The sequence below is a fragment of the Oncorhynchus keta genome, unplaced genomic scaffold (genome assembly GCF_023373465.1).
Source record: "Oncorhynchus keta strain PuntledgeMale-10-30-2019 unplaced genomic scaffold, Oket_V2 Un_scaffold_2522_pilon_pilon, whole genome shotgun sequence".
Taxonomy (NCBI): Eukaryota; Metazoa; Chordata; class Actinopteri; order Salmoniformes; family Salmonidae; genus Oncorhynchus; species Oncorhynchus keta.
In genome coordinates this window covers 187,501-202,500 of record NW_026290884.1, presented here as the reverse complement: position 1 = coordinate 202,500, position 15,000 = coordinate 187,501, and the positions used below count along the sequence as shown (strand labels likewise).

General features: G+C 47.0%; 1 pseudogene; it reads left to right on the top strand.

Moving 5' to 3' along the window:
• Nucleotides 1–3,919: 3,919 nt before the first annotated feature.
• The window catches only part of LOC127928255 (thyrotropin-releasing hormone-degrading ectoenzyme-like), a 196,328-nt pseudogene continuing 185,247 nt past the window's right edge, over nt 3,920–15,000 (top strand).

Sequence of the window (15,000 nt, the reverse complement as noted above, 5' to 3'; positions counted from 1 at the left end):
GATGGGGAGATGGAGGGGTGGAGAGATGGAGAGATGGAGGGATGGGGAGATGGAGAGATTGGGAGATTGGGAGATGGAGAGATGGAGAGATGGAGAGATGGAGGGATGGGGAGATGGGGAGATGGAGAGATGGGGAGATGGGGAGATGGAGAGATGGGGAGATGGAGGGGTGGAGAGATGGAGGGATGGGGAGATGGAGAGATTGGGAGATTGGGAGATGGAGAGATGGAGAGATGGAGAGATGGGGAGATGGAGAGATGGAGGGATGGGGAGATGGAGAGATGGAGAGATGGGGAGATGGGGAGATGGAGAGATGGGGAGATGGAGGGGTGGAGAGATGGAGAGATGGAGAGATGGAGAGATGGGGAGATGGAGAGATGGAGAGATTGAGAGATGGAGAGTTGGAGAGATGGAGAGATGGGGAGATGGAGAGATGGAGAGATGGGGAGATGGGGAGATGGAGGGATGGAGAGATGGAGAGATGGAGAGATGGAGGGATGGGGAGATGGGGAGATGGAGAGATGGAGAGATGGGGAGATGAGGAGATGGAGAGTTGGAGAGATGGAGAGATGGGGAGATGGAGAGATGGAGAGATGGAGAGATGAGGAGATTGGGAGATGGAGAGATGGGGAGATGGGGAGATGGAGAGATGGGGAGATGGAGAGATGGGGAGATGGAGAGATGGAGAGATTGGGAGATGGAGAGATGGAGGGATGGAGAGATGGAGAGATGGGGAGATGGAGAGATTGGGAGATGGAGAGATGGAGGGATGGAGAGATGGAGAGAGGGAGAGATGGAGAGATTGGGAGATGGAGAGATGGAGGGATGGAGAGATGGAGAGATTGGGAGATGGAGAGATGGAGGGATGGAGAGATGGAGAGAGGGAGAGATGGAGAGATTGGGAGATGGAGAGATGGAGGGATGGAGAGATGGGGAGATGGAGAGATTGGAGAGATGGAGGGATGGAGAGATGGGGAGATGGAGAGATTGGGAGATTGGGAGATGGAGAGATGGAGAGATGGAGAGATTGGGAGATTGGGAGATGGAGAGATGGAGGGATGGAGAGATGGAGAGATGGGGAGATGGAGAGATGGAGAGATGGGGAGATGGGGAGATGGGGAGATGGAGAGATGGGGAGATGGAGAGATGGAGAGATGGGGAGATGGAGAGATTGGGAGATGGAGAGATGGAGGGATGGAGAGATGGAGAGATGGAGAGATGGGGAGATGGAGAGATGGGGAGATGGAGAGATGGAGAGATGGGGAGATGGAGAGATTGGGAGATGGAGGGATGGAGAGATGGAGAGATTGGGAGATGGAGAGATGGAGAGATGGGGAGATGGAGAGATTGGGAGATGGGGAGATGGAGAGATGGAGAGATGGAGGGATGGAGAGATGGGGAGATGGAGAGATGGAGAGATGGGGAGATGGAGAGATGGAGAGATGGAGAGATGGAGGGATGGAGAGATGGGGAGATGGATAGATGGCGTGCAGCAATGATTTTCCGGCCAACATTTACTTCCGTAGAGAATAATCCAGTTGAGCAAAATTACCATAATTCAGTATTACATTAACAATGTTTAATTACTTTTTTTTAATGAGAATCAACACACAATCTGGGATGCCTTATAAGAACTCAATTTAGTGGAATCTAATGTTATACAACAAGGACTCCATTGTCACGCCCTGACCTTAGAGATCCTTTAAATTCTCTATTTGGTAGGTCAGGGTGTGACTAGGGTGGGAAATCTATGTTTATATTTATTTTGTTGGCAGAGTATGGTTCCCAATCAGAGGCAGCTGTCTATCGTTGTCTCTGATTGGGGATCATACTTAGGCAGCCCTTTTTCCCACCTTCAGTTGTGGGATCTTGTCTTTGTTTGCTGCATGTGTTGCACTACGAAGCTTTACGTTCGTTGTGTTGTTTATTGTTTTTTTTTGGTGGAACATTAATAAAGAAAATGTACGCCTCCCACGCTGCACCTTGGTCTTCATTTAACGACGGACGAAACAGACTCCATTAAGAGGAATATAATGTTATAAATAAGGACTCCATTAAGTGGAATATAATGTTATAAATGAGGACTCCATTAAGAGGAATATAATTTTATAAATAAGGACTCCATTTAGAGGAATATAATGTTCTACAATAAGGACTCCATTAACAGGAATATAATGTTATAAATAAGGACTCCATTTAGAGGAATATAATGTTATAAATGAGGACTCCATTAAGAGAAATATAATGTTATAAATGAGGACTCCATTAAGAGGAATATAATGTTATAAATAAGGACTCCATTTAGAGGAATATAATGTTATAAATGAGGACTCCATTAAGAGAAATATAATGTTATAAATGAGGACTCCATTAAGAGGAATATAATGTTATAAATAAGGACTCCATTTAGAGGAATATAATGTTCTACAATAAGGACTCCATTAAGAGGAATATAATGTTATAAATATGGACTCCATTTAGAGGAATATAATGTTATAAATAAGGACTCCATTAAGTGGAATATAATGTTATAAATGAGGACTCCATTAAGAGAAATATAATGTTATAAATGAGGACTCCATTAAGAGGAATATAATGTTATAAATAAGGACTCCATTTAGAGGAATATAATGTTCTACAATAAGGACTCCATTAAGAGAAATATAATGTTATAAATGAGGACTCCATTAAGAGGAATATAATGTTATACAATAAGGACTCCATTAAGAGGAATACAGAAGGAATGGAGAGAGAACTACTGTGCTTTCCTCTGGGATTCATCATGCAGAAATGTATTCTCTGGCAATGGAGTCGCTGTTTTTCAAAAGAGAAGAAAGTACTAACCCGTCCGGCAGATGTTTTATTAAACTATACAAAGTGGATAACTGGCATTTTAGATGTTTGATAATCCTCTACGAGGAAGATTTTGTAACCGCTCAGGCTGAGACGTGACAAAGTCCGCTAAATCTCCACCTCTCCCTCCATAACACGGACGGGACAGAGAGCTTAAAATCAAGCATCATTATTCACAACTCATGTCTCCCTCTCTCTGTCTCTTTTGTTCTCTCTCTCTCTCTCTCTCTCTCTCTCTCTCTCTCTTTTGTTCTCTCTCCCTCTCTCTCTCTCTGTCTACCACACTCCTCTCTCTCTCCCTCTCTTTTGTTCTCTCTCACTCTCTCTCTCTCTGTCTACCACACTCCTCTCTCTCTCCCTCTCTTTTGTTCTCTCTCACTCTCTCTCTCTGTCTACCACACTCCTCTCTCTCTCCCTCTCTTTTGTTCTCTCTCACTCTCTCTCTCTCTCTCTCTCTCTCTCTCTCTCTCTCTCTCTCTCTCCCTCTCTCTCTCTCTCTTTGTTCTCTCCCCCTCTCTCTCTCTGTCTACCACACTTCTCTCTCTCTCTCTCTCTCTCTCTCTCTCTCTCTAGCTCTCTCTCTCCCTCTGTCTCTCTCCTTTGTTCTCTCTCTCTCTCTCTCTCTCTCTCTCTCTCTCTCTCTCTCTCTCTCTCTCTCTCTCTCTCTCTCTCTCTGTCTCTCTCTCTCTGTCTGTCTGTCTCTCTCTCTCTCTCTCTCTCTTTTGTTCTCTCTCCCTCTCTCTCTCTCTCTTTCCCAGTCTCCCGTAACATCCCAGAAGGCTGACATTAGCATCTTGCTTTTTCGGGAGAGAAATCAATTTTCATAACAAATGAGCTATTAACTACCCAGAAGGCTGTTCTCTCCTTTTCCGTCCTGCCACCTCCTGGTGCAGTCGTGCCTCACCCTATCTGAGAGGGTTAGGTGAGGGGGAGAGGTGTGAAGTGTGGATTTCTTGAGTGTGGGATTATTCGATTTACAAAGACGTTTCTTTCTCGTAAATGTTTTGGGGTGTTAGTACATTTTGATGAGCTCTCATCACATTAGAATAATAATTATCTTGGATTAATGGATTATATTGGAATCAAACCTTCCTCAGACTCCTTTGAAAGGTATTATCCCCCATCGTCCCCAGTAGGAGGAGTTCAATCATTAAAAGACTCACAGTAAAATACTGTTTCCTGGAAACCGCTACGTTTACCCAAACATTACCTCGGTACTTACAGTACATTTACCTCAGCTTTATAACGCTGTCTCTATTTAACCTTTATTTAACCAAGTAGTCCTGTTGAGGTTAGAGGCCTCTTTATTCATTAACCAAGTAGTCCTGTTGAGACCAGAATACCTCTTTATTTATTAACCAAGTAGTCCTGTTGAGACCAGAATACCTCTTTATTTATTAACCAAGTAGTCCTGTTGAGACCAGAATACCTCTTTATTTATTAACCAAGTAGTCCTGTTGATGTCAGAGACCTCTTTATTTATTAACCAAGTAGTCCTGTTGAGGTCAGAGACCTCTTTATTTATTAACCAAGTAGTCCCGTTGAGACCAGAATACCTCTTTATTCATTAACCAAGTAGTCCTGTTGAGACCAGAAGACCTCTTTATTTAACCAAGTAGTCCTGTTGAGGCCAGAAGACCTCTTTATTTAACCAAGTAGTCCTGTTGAGGCCAGAAGACCTCTTTATTTAACCAAGTAGTCCTGTTGAGACCAGAAGACCTCTTTATTTAACCAAGTAGTCCTGTTGAGGCCAGAAGACCTCTTTATTTAACCAAGTAGTCCTGTTGAGACCAGAAGACCTCTTTATTTAACCAAGTAGTCCTGTTGAGACCAGAAGACCTCTTTATTTAACCAAGTAGTCCTGTTGAGACCAGAAGACCTCTTTATTTAACCAAGTAGTCCTGTTGAGACCAGAATACCTCTTTATTTAACCAAGTAGTCCTGTTGAGGCCAGAAGACCTCTTTATTTAACCAAGTAGTCCTGTTGAGACCAGAAGACCTCTTTATTTAACCAAGTAGTCCTGTTGAGGCCAGAAGACCTCTTTATTTAACCAAGTAGTCCTGTTGAGACCAGAAGACCTCTTTATTTAACCAAGTAGTCCTGTTGAGACCAGAAGACCTCTTTATTTAACCAAGTAGTCCTGTTGAGACCAGAAGACCTCTTTATTTAACCAAGTAGTCCTGTTGAGACCAGAAGACCTCTTTATTTAACCAAGTAGTCCTGTTGAGACCAGAATACCTCTTTATTTAACCAAGTAGTCCTGTTGAGGCCAGAAGACCTCTTTATTTAACCAAGTAGTCCTGTTGAGACCAGAAGACCTCTTTATTTAACCAAGTAGTCCTGTTGAGACCAGAAGACCTCTTTATTTAACTATGTAGTCCTGTTGAGGCCAGAAGACCTCTTTATTTAACCAAGTAGTCCTGTTGAGACCAGAAGACCTCTTTATTTAACCAAGTAGTCCTGTTGAGACCAGAAGACCTCTTTATTTAACCAAGTAGTCCTGTTGAGACCAGAAGACCTCTTTATTTAACCAAGTAGTCCTGTTGAGACCAGAAGACCTCTTTATTTAACCAAGTAGTCCTGTTGAGACCAGAATACCTCTTTATTTAACCAAGTAGTCCTGTTGAGGCCAGAAGACCTCTTTATTTAACCAAGTAGTCCTGTTGAGACCAGAAGACCTCTTTATTTAACCAAGAGTCCTGTTGAGGCCAGGAGCCTCTTTATAGTCCTGTTGAGACCAGAAGACCTCTTTATTTAACTATGTAGTCCTGTTGAGACCAGAAGACCTCTTTCCAAGTGCCTCCCTGCTGTGTTCATTGTTGTTTTTCTACAGTAGCGACTGACACCTATCTCGTGTACACAACCTCTCTGAACTCTCTGACCTTTGACCTCTGACCCTGTGACCCTCAGGAGAAGCAGCGTTTCCTGACTGATGTTCTCCATGAGGTGATGCTGCTGGACGGTCTGGCCAGCTCCCATCCTATCTCTCAGGAGGTGTACGACGCCACGGACATAGACAGAGTGTTCGACTGGATCGCATACAAGAAGGTAAGCTATTGGTATGCCATGTACACAGGCACACCGCTACGTACAAGCCCTCAGCCATGCACACATACACACATATACACATACACACATACACACATACACATATACACACATATACACATACACATACACACATATACACACATATACACACATATACACACATATACACACATACACACATATACACGCGTACACGCGTACACACATACACACATACACACACACACACGTACACGCGTACACACATACACGCGTACACACATACACACATACACACACACACACGTACACACACACACACGTACACGCGTACACATATACACACATACACACGTACACGCGTACACATATACACACATACACACATACACACGTATACACACATACACATACACACACACACACACACACGTACACACATACACACATACACACATACACACACACACGTACACACACACACGTACACACACACACACACACACACACACACACACACGTACACACATACACACACACACGTACACACATACACACGTAAAAACTCGGTAAACAACCAGGCTTCTTTTCTTCCTAAATTCCAAATGATCTTTCCTCTGTGTTGATACAGTGAACTGGATAATGGGATGATGAGTCCCGACTTCTCAAATATGATATTCCACAGTAACACCTCACCTGTGTTATAATATTCCACAGTAACACCTCACCTGTGTTATAATATTCCACAGTAACACCTCACCTGTGTTATAATATTCCACAGTAACACCTCACCTGTGTTATAATATTCCACAGTAACACCTCACCTGTGTTATAATATTCCACAGTAACACCTCACCTGTATTATAATATTCCACAGTAACACCTCACCTGTGTTATAATATTCCACAGTAACACCTCACCTGTGTTATAATATTCCACAGTAACACCTCACCTGTGTTATAATATTCCACAGTAACACCTCACCTGTGTTATAATATTCCACAGTAACACCTCACCTGTATTGTGATATTCCACAGTAACACCTCACCTGTAGTGTGATATTCCACAGTAACACCTCACCTGTGTTATAATATTCCACAGTAACACCTCACCTGTGTTATAATATTCCACAGTAACACCTCACCTGTAGTGTGATATTCCACAGTAACACCTCACCTGTGTTATAATATTCCACAGTAACACCTCACCTGTGTTATAATATTCCACAGTAACACCTCACCTGTGTTATAATATTCCACAGTAACACCTCACCTGTGTTATAATATTCCACAGTAACACCTCACCTGTAGTGTGATATTCCACAGGAACACCTCACCTGTGTTATAATATTCCACAGTAACACCTCACCTGTGTTATAATATTCCACAGTAACACCTCACCTGTGTTATAATATTCCACAGTAACACCTCACCTGTGTTATAATATTCCACAGTAACACCTCACCTGTAGTGTGATATTCCACAGTAACACCTCAACCACACCTTTATTACATACTAAACTATGACATCACACCTGCATTGTAATATCTCACAGCGTTTAGATGTAATTAATGTGCTGGGTGCTAGATGTGAACAGTTTGGGTTTAATACAAAATAAAATAAACTTTGCATATAAATGAGAGAGGGACTTTTCCTTCAAAATGAGAACGAGGTGCAGGGATGAGAGGAAGAGAGTTGTAGGGGGAGGGGGGAGAGAAAGAGAGAGAGAGATGGGGGAGAGAGAGAGGGAGAGAGAGAGAGAGGGAGAGAGAGAGAGAAGAGAGAGATGGGGAGAGAGAGAGAGATGGGAGAGAGAGAGAGAGAGAGATGGGGAGAGAGAGAGAGAGAGAGAGAGAGAGAGAGAGAGAGAGAGAGAGAGGAGAGTCAGCCCCTGGGGTATGATAGCACAATAAACAGCTCATCTAGGGAGCAGGCTAAATCTCAGTAATCACATCTCTCTCCAGATAAATGGTTTTATATAGCCCTGTGAAAGAGACAATGTTCATGACTGCATACCAAGCAACAGACAACAAGTGTACAGATGGAGAATATGATGTCTCTGTCCTATGAAGCAGTGTTCATCACCGCAGACCAATCAAATCAAATTACATTGGTCGCGCACACGCATTTAGCAGATGTTATCACAGGAGCAGTGTAATGCTTATGTCCCCGTGTTCATGTTCCTACCTAACAATACAAAACAATACACACAAATGCCCCAAAATAAAAAGAGATTCAGAAATATAGAAATATCAGAACAAGTAATGTCATTATATAGGATAGTGTGTATAGACAGTGACTAAGGTTCAGGGTAGAGTACTGGGTGTTAGCCGGCTAGTAACAGTGACTAAGGTTCAGGATAGAGTACTGGGTGGAGGCTAGTAACAGTGACTAAGGTTCAGGGTAGAGTACTGGGTGGTAGCCGGCTAGTAACAGTGACTAAGGTTCAGGGTAGAGTACTGGGTGTTAGCCGGCTAGTAACAGTGACTAAGGTTCAGGGTAGAGTACTGGGTGTTAGCCGGCTAGTAACAGTGACTAAGGTTCAGGGTATAGTACTGGGTGTTAGCCGGCTAGTAACAGTGACTAAGGTTCAGGGTAGAGTACTGGGTGGTAGCCGGCTAGTAACAGTGACTAAGGTTCAGGGTAGAGTACTGGGTGTTAGCGGGCTAGTAACAGTGACTAAGGTTCAGGGTAGAGTACTGGGTGTTAGCCGGCTAGTAACAGTGACTAAGGTTCAGGGTAGAGTACTGGGTGTTAGCCGGCTAGTAACAGTGACTAAGGTTCAGGGTAGAGTACTGGGTGGTAGCCGGCTAGTAACAGTGACTAAGGTTCAGGGTAGAGTACTGGAGGCTAGTAACAGTGACTATAGTTCAGGGTAGAGTACTGGGTGTTAGGCTAGTACAGTGACTAAGGTTCAGGGTAGGGTACTGGGTGTTAGGCTAGTAACAGTGACTAAGGTTCAGGGCAGGGTACTGGGCGGAGGCTAGTAACAGTGACTATAGTTCAGGGCAGGGTACTTGGTGGAGGCTAGTAACAGTGACTATAGTTCAGGGTACTGGACGGAGGCTAGTAACAGTGACTAAGGTTCAGGGCAGGGTACTGAGGGGAGGCTAGTAACAGTGACTATAGTTCAGGGCAGGGTACTGGGCGGAGGCTAGTAACAGTGACTATAGTTCAGGGCAGGGTACTTGGCGGAGGCTAGTAACAGTGACTGTAGTTCAGGGTACTGGACGGAGGCTAGTAACAGTGACTAAGGTTCAGGGCAGGGTACTGAGGGGAGGCTAGTAACAGTGACTATAGTTCAGGGCAGGGTACTTGGCGGAGGCTAGTAACAGTGACTATAGTTCAGGGCAGGGTACTTGGCGGAGGCTAGTAACAGTGACTAAGGTTCAGGGCAGGGTACTGAGGGGATGCTAGTAACAGTGACTATAGTTCAGGGCAGGGTACTTGGCGGAGGCTAGTAACAGTGACTATAGTTCAGGGCAGGGTACTGGGCGGAGGCTAGTAACAGTGACTATAGTTGAGGGCAGGGTACTGGGCGGAGGCTAGTAACAGTGACTATAGTTCAGGGCAGGGTACTTGGCGGAGGCTAGTAACAGTGACTAAGGTTCAGGGCAGGGTACTGGGGGAGGCTAGTAACAGTGACTATAGTTCCGGGCAGGGTACTGGGGGGAGGCTAGTAACAGTGACTAAGTTTCAGGGCAGGGTACTGGGGGGAGGCTAGTAACAGTGACTAAGTTTCAGGGCAGGGTACTGGGGGGAGGCTAGTAACAGTGACTAAGTTTCAGGTCAGGGTACTGAGGGGAGGCTAGTAACAGTGACTATAGTTCAGGGCAGGGTACTGGGCGGAGGCTAGTAACAGTGACTAAGGTTCAGGGCAGGGTACTGGGGGAGGCTAGTAACAGTGACTATAGTTCAGGGCAGGGTACTGGGGGGAGGCTAGTAACATTGACTAAGGTTCAGGGCAGGGTACTGGGGGGAGGCTAGTAACAGTGACTATATTTCAGGGCAGGGTACTGGGCGGAGGCTAGTAACAGTGACTATAGTTCAGGGCAGGGTACTGGGCGGAGGCTAGTAACAGTGACTATAGTTCAGGGTACTGGACGGAGGCTAGTAACAGTGACTATAGTTCAGGGCAGGGTACTGGGCGGAGGCTAGTAACAGTGACTAAGGTTCAGGGCAGGGTACTGGGGGAGGCTAGTAACAGTGACTATAGTTCAGGGCAGGGTACTGGGCGGAGGCTAGTAACAGTGACTATAGTTCATTGTACTGGGGGAGACTAGTAACAGTGACTATAGTTCAGGGCAGGGTACTGGGTGGAGGCCGGCTAGTAAGAGTGACTATAGTTCAGGGTACTGGGCGGAGACTATTAACAGTGACTATAGTTCATTGTACTGGGGGAGACTAGTAACAGTGACTATAGTTCAGGGCAGGGTACTGGGTGGAGGCCGGCTAGTAAGAGTGACTATAGTTCAGGGTACTGGGCGGAGACTAGTAACAGTGACTATAGTTCATTGTATTGGGCGGAGGCTAGTAACAGTGACTATAGTTCATTGTACTGGGCGGAGGCTAGTAACAGTGACTATAGTTCAGGGCAGGGTACTGGGCGGAGGCTAGTAACAGTGACTATAGTTCAGGGCAGGGTACTGGGGGGAGGCTAGTGACAGTGACTATAGTTCAGGGTACTGCGGGAGACTAGTAACAGTGACTATAGTTCAGGGCAGGGTACTGGGGGGAGGCTAGTAACAGTGACTATAGTTCAGGGTACTGGGTGGAGGCTGGTAACATTGACTATAGTTCATTGTACTGGGTGGAGGCTAGTAACAGTGACTATAGTTCATTGTACTGGGCGGAGGCTAGTAACAGTGACTATAGTTCATTGTACTGGGCGGAGGCTAGTAACAGTGACTATAGTTCAGGGCAGGGTACTGGGCGGAGGCTAGTAACAGTGACTATAGTTCAGGGCAGGGTACTGGGGGAGGCTAGTAACAGTGACTATAGTTCAGGGCAGGGTACTGGGCGGAGGCTAGTAACAGTGACTATAGTTCAGGGTACTGGGCGGAGGCTAGTAACAGTGACTATAGTTCAGGGCAGGGTACTGGGGGAGGCTCGTAACAGTGACTATTGTTCAGGGCAGGGTACTGGGTGGAGGCTAGTAACAGTGACTATTGTTCAGGGCAGGGTACTGAGCGGAGGCTAGTAACAGTGACTAAGGTTCAGGGCAGGGTACTGGGGGGAGGCTAGTAACAGTGACTATAGTTCAGGGCAGGGTACTGGGCGGAGGCTAGTAACAGTGACTATAGTTCAGGGCAGGGTACTGGGCGGAGGCTAGTAACAGTGACTATAGTTCAGGGCAGGGTACTGGGCGGAGGCTAGTAACAGTGACTATAGTTCAGGGCAGGGTACTGGGCGGAGGCTAGTAACAGTGACTATAGTTCAGGGCAGGGTACTGGGCGGAGGCTAGTAACAGTGACTATAGTTCAGGGTACTGGGCGGAGGCTAGTAACAGTGACTATAGTTCAGGGCAGGGTACTGGGGGGAGGCTAGTAACAGTGACTATAGTTCAGGGCAGGGTACACGGCGGAGGCTAGTAACAGAGACTATAGTTCAGGGCAGGGTACTGGGGGAGGCTAGTAACAGTGACTATAGTTCAGGGCAGGGTACACAGCGGAGGCTAGTAACAGTGACTATAGTTCAGGGCAGGGTACTGGGGGAGGCTAGTAACAGTGACTATAGTTCAGGGCAGGGTACTGGGGGGAGGCTAGTAACAGTGACTATAGTTCAGGGCAGGGTACTGGGCGGAGGCTAGTAACAGTGACTATAGTTCAGGGCAGGGTACTGGGCGGAGGCTAGTAACAGTGACTATAGTTCAGGGTACTGGGGGAGACTAGTAACAGTGACTATAGTTCAGGGCAGGGTACTGGGGGGAGACTAGTAACCGTGACTATAGTTCAGGGCAGGGTACTGGGGGAGGCTAGTAACAGTGACTATAGTTCATTGTACTGGGCGGAGGCTAGTAACAGTGACTATAGTTCAGGGCAGGGTACTGGGGAGGCTAGTAACAGTGACTATAGTTCAGGGTACTGGGCGGAGGCTAGTAACAGTGACTATAGTTCAGGGCAGGGTACTGGGGGGAGACTAGTGACAGTGACTATAGTTCAGGGCAGGGTACTGGGGGAGCTTAGTAACAGTTACTATAGTTCAGGGCAGGGTACTGGGGGAGGCTAGTAACAGTGACTATAGTTCAGGGCAGGGTACTGGGCAGAGGCTAGTAACAGTGACTATAGTTCAGGGTACTGGGGGAGACTAGTAACAGTGACTATAGTTCAGGGCAGGGTACTGGGGGGAGGCTAGTAACAGTGACTATTGTTCAGGGCAGGGTACTGGGCAGAGGCTAGTAACAGTGACTATAGTTCAGGGTACTGGGGGAGACTAGTAACAGTGACTATAGTTCAGGGCAGGGTACTGGGGGGAGGCTAGTAACAGTGACTATTGTTCAGGGCAGGGTACTGGGGGAGGCTAGTAACATTGACTATAGTTAATTGTACTGGGCGGAGGCTAGTAACAGTGACTATAGTTCAGGGCAGGGTACTGGGCGGAGGCTAGTAACAGTGACTATAGTTCAGGGCAGGGTACTGGGCGGAGGCTAGTAACAGTGACTATAGTTCAGGGCAGGGTACTGGGCGGAGGCTAGTAACAGTGACTATAGTTCAGGGCAGGGTACTGGGCGGAGGCTAGTAACAGTGACTATAGTTCAGGGCAGGGTACTGGGCGGAGGCTAGTAACAGTGACTATAGTTCAGGGCAGGGTACTGGGCGGAGGCTAGTAACAGTGACTATAGTTCAGGGCAGGGTACTGGGCGGAGGCTAGTAACAGTGACTATAGTTCAGGGCAGGGTACTGGGCGGAGGCTAGTAACAGTGACTATAGTTCAGGGTACTGGGCGGAGGCTAGTAACAGTGACTATAGTTCAGGGCAGGGTACTGGGGGGAGGCTAGTAACAGTGACTATAGTTCAGGGCAGGGTACACGGCGGAGGCTAGTAACAGAGACTATAGTTCAGGGCAGGGTACTGGGGAGGCTAGTAACAGTGACTATAGTTCAGGGCAGGGTACACAGCGGAGGCTAGTAACAGTGACTATAGTTCAGGGCAGGGTACTGGGGAGGCTAGTAACAGTGACTATAGTTCAGGGCAGGGTACTGGGGGAGGCTAGTAACAGTGACTATAGTTCAGGGCAGGGTACTGGGCGGAGGCTAGTAACAGTGACTATAGTTCAGGGCAGGGTACTGGGCGGAGGCTAGTAACAGTGACTATAGTTCAGGGTACTGGGGAGACTAGTAACAGTGACTATAGTTCAGGGCAGGGTACTGGGGAGACTAGTAACCGTGACTATAGTTCAGGGCAGGGTACTGGGGAGGCTAGTAACAGTGACTATAGTTCATTGTACTGGGCGGAGGCTAGTAACAGTGACTATAGTTCAGGGCAGGGTACTGGGAGGCTAGTAACAGTGACTATAGTTCAGGGTACTGGGCGGAGGCTAGTAACAGTGACTATAGTTCAGGGCAGGGTACTGGGGGAGACTAGTGACAGTGACTATAGTTCAGGGCAGGGTACTGGGGGAGCTTAGTAACAGTTACTATAGTTCAGGGCAGGGTACTGGGGGAGGCTAGTAACAGTGACTATAGTTCAGGGCAGGGTACTGGGCAGAGGCTAGTAACAGTGACTATAGTTCAGGGTACTGGGGAGACTAGTAACAGTGACTATAGTTCAGGGCAGGGTACTGGGGGGAGGCTAGTAACAGTGACTATTGTTCAGGGCAGGGTACTGGGCAGAGGCTAGTAACAGTGACTATAGTTCAGGGTACTGGGGGAGACTAGTAACAGTGACTATAGTTCAGGGCAGGGTACTGGGGGGAGGCTAGTAACAGTGACTATTGTTCAGGGCAGGGTACTGGGGGAGGCTAGTAACATTGACTATAGTTCATTGTACTGGGCGGAGGCTAGTAACAGTGACTATAGTTCAGGGCAGGGTACTGGGCGGAGGCTAGTAACAGTGACTATAGTTCAGGGCAGGGTACTGGGCGGAGGCTAGTAACAGTGACTATAGTTCAGGGCAGGGTACTGGGCGGAGGCTAGTAACAGTGACTATAGTTCAGGGCAGGGTACTGGGGGAGGCTAGTAACATTGACTATAGTTCATTGTACTGGGCGGAGGCTAGTAACAGTGACTATAGTTCAGGGCAGGGTACTGGGCGGAGGCTAGTAACAGTGACTATAGTTCAGGGCAGGGTACTGGGCGGAGGCTAGTAACAGTGACTATAGTTCAGGGCAGGGTACTGGGCGGAGGCTAGTAACAGTGACTATAGTTCAGGGCAGGGTACTGGGCGGAGACTAGTAACAGTGACTATAGTTCAGGGCAGGGTACTGGGGGGAGGCTAGTAACAGTGACTATAGTTCAGGGCAGGGTACTGGGCGGAGGCTAGTAACAGTGACTATAGTTCAGGGCAGGGTACTGGGGGAGGCTAGTAACAGTGACTATAGTTCAGGGCAGGGTACATGGCGGAGGCTAGTAACAGTGACTATAGTTCAGGGCAGGGTACTGGGCGGAGGCTGGCTCGTGGTGACTGTTCAACAGTCTGATGGAAGCTGTTTGTCAGTCTCTCGGTCCCAGCTTCACTGCACCTGTAGTGTCTCCTCTGCCTTCTAGATGGTAGCAGGTGAACAGGCCAACAAGCATTGGACAACAAGTTTACATACAGAGAAAAGATACAAGGTTTTCACAGCAGCAGCGTTGTCTCCCAATCCTGTTTGGGTGATTTGTGAGTATCAGTCATTGAATAGCATTAGACATGTACGGAGAGAAAACAAAAAGATGAAATAGTAGAAGAATTGACGCTGGAGTTTTCACAGCAGGACCGCCTCAATCCTGTTTGGGTGATTTGCGAGTGTCAGTCGGCATGTCTTGGTGTCTGGGCCGGATCCGAGTGGCATCTCTCTCTCCCCTCTTAATCATCTGGTTATCAGACAGCCATGACCAGAGAGACGATAGAGATGAGATGAGACAAGAGGAGAGCCTGGCTCTGTTTAGAAGAGACTTGGGCCTGTAGATGTTCCCTCCGG